Raw genomic sequence first — 8,175 nt, forward strand, 5'->3', positions numbered from 1 at the left:
TTACCAACCAATTAATTGCCTGATTTTAATAAATAAGTAAATATGGCATGCAAAATAATCATGACGGCACCAGCGCGTGAACTGGAGCTCCTCTCCATACTGTAAATTAACCGAAACTCATAAGCTACTTGTCTCACAGACCTGAGAAATATATAGAAAGCTTGAATATGTGTACTTTAAAAAAAAAAAAAAAAATTTCTCTCAAAATCTCTTTTTTTTCTCCTACTCCCTTGATAGAGTGAGTCGTATGTCTGAAAACTAAGCTTATGTCTTCTATATCATTTTGTCCTATGTTATCAAGACGCGATTCGCACCGGTGTTAGAGAGCAGGGAAGCTTTATTGGCTGTTGCCGAAATTTAAAGTTCGGTGGATAGGGGAAGCGGAGCGGAGAGAAGTGTCGCGAGCACACGGCTCATCGCGGAGTGTCGCACTCTACCCCATGATGCAGAGCCGGCTGAGAATAAAAGTTGCCGCACACAGCAGCGCCAATGAGAAGGACTTTTTTTCTTTTGAAATTGATACTATTTTTTATAATAAAGAGCACAAAATAATTACCTGTTAGCCTATGTTATATGCTCCATTGTATAACTTTATGTCTACATATTTAGGAACAGATATTGGGTTCTGCCCAAAGTCAAGCAACATAAAAGTAACGTAAAAGTAACGAGTAACGTAAAAAGTTACTTTCCAAACGGGGTAACTAAGTAAAGTAACGGATTACTTTTTTAAAAAGTAACGAGTAACGAGCAAACACTACTTTTTAAAAGTAACTTCCCCAACACTGGTTTTAACATAATCATTATTTCACAATCATTTGACCTGAATCACTGAACTCATATAGAGCCCAATTTCTGAGTTAGGTTTACTTTATTAATTATAGCAGCACTGTCCAACGTAGTAGCAACCAATCACATGTAACTGGAAGTCAAGCGACAGCAGCCAATGGTCAATGGTGGCGCCGGCGATAACTATAAAACATGGTAAATCATGTTAAACCATACTAGAACATTTTCAAACTTTTTCAAACTTTCAGGCTAGGCTTTTTCAAGCCAACTTAAAGTTTGTCTACAAACTTTACCATCTAGTTCAGGATTGTGGTCTATCATTCTGATTTCAGAACAACAAATACGAAGCCTGTTTCAACAGTTACAGCTGCTTCATTAAAGGGTAACTAAACCCCTGGTCAGAGCCTGACTCCACCCACTGGCAATATTTGAAAAATGCTGGAAAAGTGGGCAGAGACCAGCGGAGATAGAGGGGACGAACCGAGGGCGGGGCTGAGCGGGGTGTGACCCGCTGTGACCATAGACTGTAAAAAAAGACTGTGAGCCCCTGTGACAGCTGCTGTCAGTCAGGCTCTAAAATGGAGAGTGACTGGAGCGACGCAAGTAGCTTTGCAACAGAGCTGTCATTTGAAGTCGATGACTTTTCTCCCCTACCTTCACAGGGCTAGAGCCATATCAATTCGAGCCGCTGGCTCAAACTGCGGTCTTAACTCCCGCATCGCGATCGGCATCCGACGTAAAGTACATGCATCTGATGAGTTTTATCGAGTTGATGTCAATAGCGCGCGTTCTGTAGGCATATTCATATTTTGCAGCTATGTGAAAAAATCCAGCAAAATGCGCCGGCGCGTTTGTCGACCCCAGAGGATTAACTTTAGCCTAACCATAAATTGTGATTAAAATATATATGATCACTCACATCAAGACGCTGCTGCGGTGGTGGAGTCCATGCAGGAGGAGTAGTGTTTGGCACTGCGTCGCTTTTCAGCGCGAGCTGTGTCGTGTGGAGAAGCCCATTTCCACCTCTATTGCGTTACCATCCTGACCACTGTACTAAATACAGATAAATCTACGCTAACTTGAAGCTATCCTAACTGATGCAATACTATGCTACTAACTAACTATGCTTCTAACCAGGTCTCTGAACCGGTTAAAGGAACGAAAACGAAAACCGGAAACGAACGAAATTTTAACAGGAACAAAAACGAAAACGAAAACAAAATCAATTTTAATCGTTCTGAACAGAAACGTTTATTTAAAATGACTATTAACCGGTTAATAACGTTATTTTATCGTTCTCTTTAATATTTTAATTTGCCATTGACCAATCATGAATTTAGTAGTTCAGCATGTGACGTTGACGCATTAAGCGTGAGTGAAATGTCCGCGCAGCAGTCATCGGCAGACAATCTCTTCGGCACAATAAGATTTGTCTTAAATAACCCACAGTAGTCTACCCATCCAATGTTCAGAGGTATGTTAAGGTTAAAACATGCTTAGAAACGTGAAGATAGCTATACGAAATTTGTACAAACTTGCTATGAATGTAATTGCACTACCGGTAACGCAAGTCAACGTAGAGCGGAGTACATTCTTTCAAGTACATTCTTTCCCCACTGAGGTCTTCAATGAATGCACAGGTATTGGAGGACATTCTTTTCGTACGTTAAACAAGCAGTACGGACTTTAAGCTCAAATAGTTTATGGATTTCGCATAAGTACTAGCAACTATCGCACATTTTTTCTATAGTCTTTCAGGTAGCCAAAAACAGGACAGGTCAATGTTTTCTTTATAGACTTTTAATGCTTTGTATTAAAAATAGTAGACATTTTTTACAAGTTTTACAATGTTATTGCATTAAATGATCTTATTAGCAGACTGAAATTGGTTATGTGATGCAAGGATGTGTTGCGCAGTGTTTGCTTTGAAATTAGCAGTTGACGGTGCATTAAAAGAGCAATGATTGTCCAGTTTATATAATTTTTATTCATGTAATTTCTAAAACAATTCGTGTTGCAAAAAAAAAAAAAAAAAAAAAGTACAAATAATTGTATGACTCTTCTGAAAAGAATTAGGCATAAGAGTGCCAATTTATATTGTCTAACGGTCCAGTAAAACAGGTCAATATTTTTCCAGCTGTTTATGCTTTGTAATTAATACAGGTATTTCTGTTGTGGTTTTAACAATGTTATGAAATAAATGTTCAAGTTTAATTATCATGTGTTATCTTATTTTTGAGTGAAAATTTGTCTTATTTATACATATTTTGTTTAAAGTATAGGCTAAATTAAAATAACGTTATTAACCGGTATTTTATCTAATCAAACCGGTTTCGGAACGGTAATGTTTAACGAGGAACGCAAAAACGGAAACGTTAAAATATCGATTCTGCTCGGAGTGAACCGATTGAATTTTTTTTTCGTTTTTAAGCCCTGCTTCGAACTCGCAATTCCAACTCCTGACTCACTACAGTAGTTTTGACGAAACAAGATGGTTTTTATTCTGCCAAGGGCCGGGGCGTGGTAGCTCGTACCAAGGGAGGGCGTGGTGAGCTGGAACCTGCTTACGTCACGCAGTACCACAACATCCAATAGGAAAATTCAACTGCAGTAGCCACCGTTCAACCTGAAGAGGGCAGCACTCAGACATTTTTACACCATATATTGTAAAATTAAAACACTTTATACCCAAATGTCAAAAAAGTTACTCGAATCAACAACATTAATAAAGCCCCATTCTTACAGATCATTAACTAAAAAAAGTTGGTTTAGTTACCCTTTAAACAAAGACAATAATATATTAAAGTAGTACTACAAATGTAAAACTGAACTAAATGATAGCAAAATATGATTTTAAATAAAGGTAATCGATGAGACAAAGTTTTTTTTTTTTTTTTTTTTTGACAGGACTTATAGGACCTTATAGGACTACAATAAAACAAGGTTGATCACGAATTAAAGCGTTCTGTAGATAGATAAAGAGAGAGAGTAAAATCCTCGTGAAGGCAGTATTATTTGGAGACCTCTTGTGGATGGTCGTCTCATCACACCGCGAAATCTGTTGCCATGGCAGCGAGGCCAATTGCCTGATTGACAGCAGGTGAGGAGAATGACAGAGAGTGTTGTGAGAGGAACGCGCATTAAGATGGGGCTTTAAAAAGAGAGAGGAAACAGATGTCGGTGTGGTTCTTTCTCCCCCGTGAGAGGTTGGGTCTCCTCCCGTGAGATACTGTGTTTTGTCGGCGGGCTGTTTGTATTGAGGCTGGGCTGTGAAGCAGGGCGAAGATCGAAGCCGAGAAATGGAAATGAGAGAGTGAAGTTTGTCAGTGAAAATCCAGGGGATATCGTCGACAGTGGGAAAGACGCAAAGTGATGAGTATTTGATCCGTTGTTTATATGCACTGACACTGAAGTGGTGTGGAGAGTCTGGAAAGCGTGTGGCACGAGTGAAGTATTACACCGAGTGAATTAATGATCTGTCTCCAACCTTTGTTCTTCCTGCACTGAATGTGACGATTACTACATCCGTTTGACTGTCTCTGAGAGAAGTGGAGCCCGTGTGAGAGACGAGAGTCGATCTGGTGGGAGAAAGACCGGTGGGTGAGTGCTGGCCCGAATGCACGGTGTGCGAGTGAAATGCAGTGCCTGAAGTGACGATTCACACGGTTTGTGTTATGGAGTGAAGTTTATCGTGTGAAGAAGTATTAATAGTCTGCTGTGCACTCTCCTCTATAGTCTTTCACCCGCTGTTTCTGAACAGGGTTTGTCACATCAAGCGCCCAACTTACCATTCGAGACAGCCCCGCTCTGTTAATGCTGCCTATCTATTAATTCCTGTTACATTGTTGCAGCGTACAGCTGAACTGGAGCGTCTTGCTTAAAGCATCCTTCCCGTCTGGTGGTCTCCACACGTCCCTATCAAAAGCCGCTGCCTGGTTGGAACGAGAAAAGGTATTGCAGCTGAATGTCTTATTACTGCTGAATGGTCAGATCCTGTTGCATCGATACAGTGTACAGCTGAAGTGGAGTGTCTTGCTTAGAGCATCCTTCCCGTCTGGTGGTTTCCACATGCCCCATTGAAAGTCGCTGTCCTGTTCGGAAAAGGAAAAGGTATTTGAATGAACGTTTGATACGCTGTTGAACAGTTAAACCCTGCTACCTGGTTACAGTGCACAGCCGAAGTGGAGTGTCCCGCTCAAGCGTCCTCTTCGTCTGGTGGTCTTCACATGCCCCATTGAAAGTCGCTGTCCTGTTCGGAAAAGGAAAAGGTATTTGAATGAACGTTTGATACGCTGTTGAACAGTCAAACCCTGCTACCTGGTTACAGTGCACAGCCGAAGTGGAGTGTCCCGCTCAAGTGTCCTCTTCGTCTGGTGGTCTCCACATGTCCCATTGAAGGCTTGTCCTGTTCAGAACGAGAGAAGGTATTTCAATTGAACGTTCCATATGCTGTTGGAAAGTTAAACCCTGTTACCTGGTTACAGCGTACGGTCAAGGGAGTGTCTCCCTCAAAGTGTCCTCCCCGCTTGGTGGTCTCCACATGCCCTATTGAAGGCTTGCCCTGTTCAGAAAGAGAGAAGGTATTTCAATTGAACGTTCCATATGCTGTGGGGGAGTTAAATCCTGTTACCTGGTTACAGTGCCCAGCCGAAGTGGAGTGTCTCGCTCAAGTGTCCTCTCCGTCTGGTGGCCCCCACCTGTCCCATTGAAGGCTTGTCCTGTTCAGAAAGAGAGAAGGTATTTCAATTGAACGTTCCATATGCTGTGGGGGAGTTAAATCCTGTTACCTGGTTACAGTGTACAGTCAAGTGGAGTGTCTCCCTCGAAGTGTCCTCTCCGTCTGGTGGTCCCCACCTGTCCCCACTGAAAGCCTCCGCCCTGTACAGAAGGAGAGAAGGTATCATTGTCGAGTGTCGCATCTTGTTGAACCATTGAACCCTGTTGTACCGTTGCAGGGCACAGCCAAAGTGAAGTGTCCTCTTGCCGGGTGGTCCTCCACGCCCGTGTTGCAAAGTGTTGCTATTGTTCAGAAGGAAAGAGAGTAACTACGGCATGTGTCTCGATTAAAGTGTTGTTCTGCTGTTCAGGGTCCCCTCCTGGCCCGGCCCGCTCGCCACCTGCGTCCCTGTGACCCGTCTGAGTCGAGGACCCCCGTCCTCTGGATACTTACCTCTGGGCAGCCTCCGGTATTCGTTCCATCCTCACTGCGAATACCTACCTGGTTCCAGTCCGAATGGGGTCCGTGTAGCCAAGACTTCCTTGAGAGCCTTGTAAAGAGTACTTCCCAGTGGCTTACCTGAGTGGTGTGCGGCCTCCTCTGATTCCTCTCCGACGAGTCGCAGGGTGTCCACGGACGTCCATCCCGCTCCGGTCCAGGGGGCCCATCGAATTGCTTCTGGCGAAAGAAGAGATTTTAATTAGGACTTTTCAAATTTACCTGCTTTCAACTTAATAAAGAAATTGTTATTCCTTTATCCTCTGTTTTTGTCTGGTTCCTTGACACGCTCCTCGAGGCGGTGCCCGGTCCCCAGGGGTGGGTGCAGTCTGGCTTGGCCCACCCCGACCTGTGACACTATGATCTTCGTTACTTGATTCATATTTGATAAACCTTTTTTTCATCAAATAATATAAAATAATTACTAATAGAAGTATTTTATTTAAATAAGTACTAATATTTTATATTGATATAATAACTTATTTGCCTGGCTAAAAGCGGCATCCACCTCCGACTTCCGGTTATTAGCGTCAGCTGACGTCAGCTATCAGTGACAGCTACTTCCTGCTGCCAGCTGACGATTTTTCGCTGAACCCCCTCTCCATTCAAGTTCCTCTATTTTCCCCCAAAGCACTTCTAGGTCTCATGGTAATGAAAAGGTGACTCCAGAACCTCTGAACTAAATACAAAGTGCTTAAAGGATCCCATAAGTTCCAGCAAGAATCAAAGATTGGCAATGCTCCTCCAGTAACCCTACTATAGGAGAATGATCTTTGAGGCACTTAAATTACATTTTGAAGTTCCTTGAGTATCCGACAGGATATTTGAGGCTCCTTTAGTTTTTACAGTGTGGTATATAAATCATTCAATGGCCTAGTACCTCAATACATTGCAGATATACTCACTGAATATAAACCCAACAGATCACTCTGATCATGAGGATCATATCAGCTAGAAATACCAAGGGTTCACTCTAAGCATGGTGAGTCTGCTTTTAGCTATTATGCTGGAACCAGCTTCCAGAAGAGATCAGATGTGCTCCTACAGTATCACATTCGGTCCGTGTATCTTTTGGTCATTTGATTTCCTGTTTGGAATGGAATAACGAGAAATGAAAACCAGCTCGTGTATTCGTTTTTTAGTTTAGTTTAAAGAACGAAACAATTAGATTTTGGCTCGATTTTTCATTAGTGGTTTACAAATCGGTTTATGGGTTCGATATTTCATTTGCACACGTGGGCGGCGCTCTTCAGTAAGCTACAAGCTTTTCTTTCTGTCAGGCAGAATAAGAGTCAGTACGAGTGCGGCACTGACAAATGCACTTTAATAAAATAATGTCTGAAATCACCTCTCACTGTTAACTACACACAATATTTGAAGCAGAAATATGTGGCTGCTCACGTAATTTGTGCTGCTGCGACTGCCACAGTAGGCCTATATGACAGATTATTTTAGCATGATGTATTTCCCATTGATAAATACAGTGCAAATATCTCTTTGGATAAAAGGGAAGTGGAAATAAAAATCATCACTACATTATGGCCAAGCATGCACCCTTAAAATAGCATATGAATAACATGTGCAACGCGCCACTGACTTTAGACTAGGTTTTTCCTGGTCAGTGGCGGAATTGTTTTCTGGAACTGCAAAATAGCACCAGGGAACGTTTGCGCCGGAACACGCCTCCTCTTTTCGCTGAACCGCCCCCGGGAGCGCAAGTTCATTCCCTAATTTACCGACATGCGTCTGTGGAGGGAAAAGTCCGCTGTGAGTCGGGTGCAAAATAGGAATGATACATGCGTCAGTGTACAAAGTTAATTGCGCTGGGTACAAGATAGGGCCCTCAGAGTTTTTGGACATCCATGCACTATCCTGCATCTGCTTCCTTGTTCATTCCTTCCTCCCAGAGTCTGTCTAGCTGGCTTTTTCATTTCAAACTCTCTCATTAGTGTATGAAAAAAAAGCATATTTTTTGTAACTTTTTAGATTAGAGATTCATAAATCACAAAACATCTATGAAGCAGAGAAACTTGTAAATAAAGGAAAGATCACACTTATTACAGTAGATAAGAGATTTATCATTGCTCCACCATTGTGGTAAACAAAATATATATTTGTCATTTTCACACAAAAAACTCAATATAGACTTACAATTGAATCCCTAAAAATGTGTA

The sequence above is a fragment of the Leuciscus leuciscus genome, assembly GCF_965113295.1.
Source record: "Leuciscus leuciscus genome assembly, chromosome: 3".
NCBI lineage: Eukaryota > Metazoa > Chordata > Actinopteri > Cypriniformes > Leuciscidae > Leuciscus > Leuciscus leuciscus.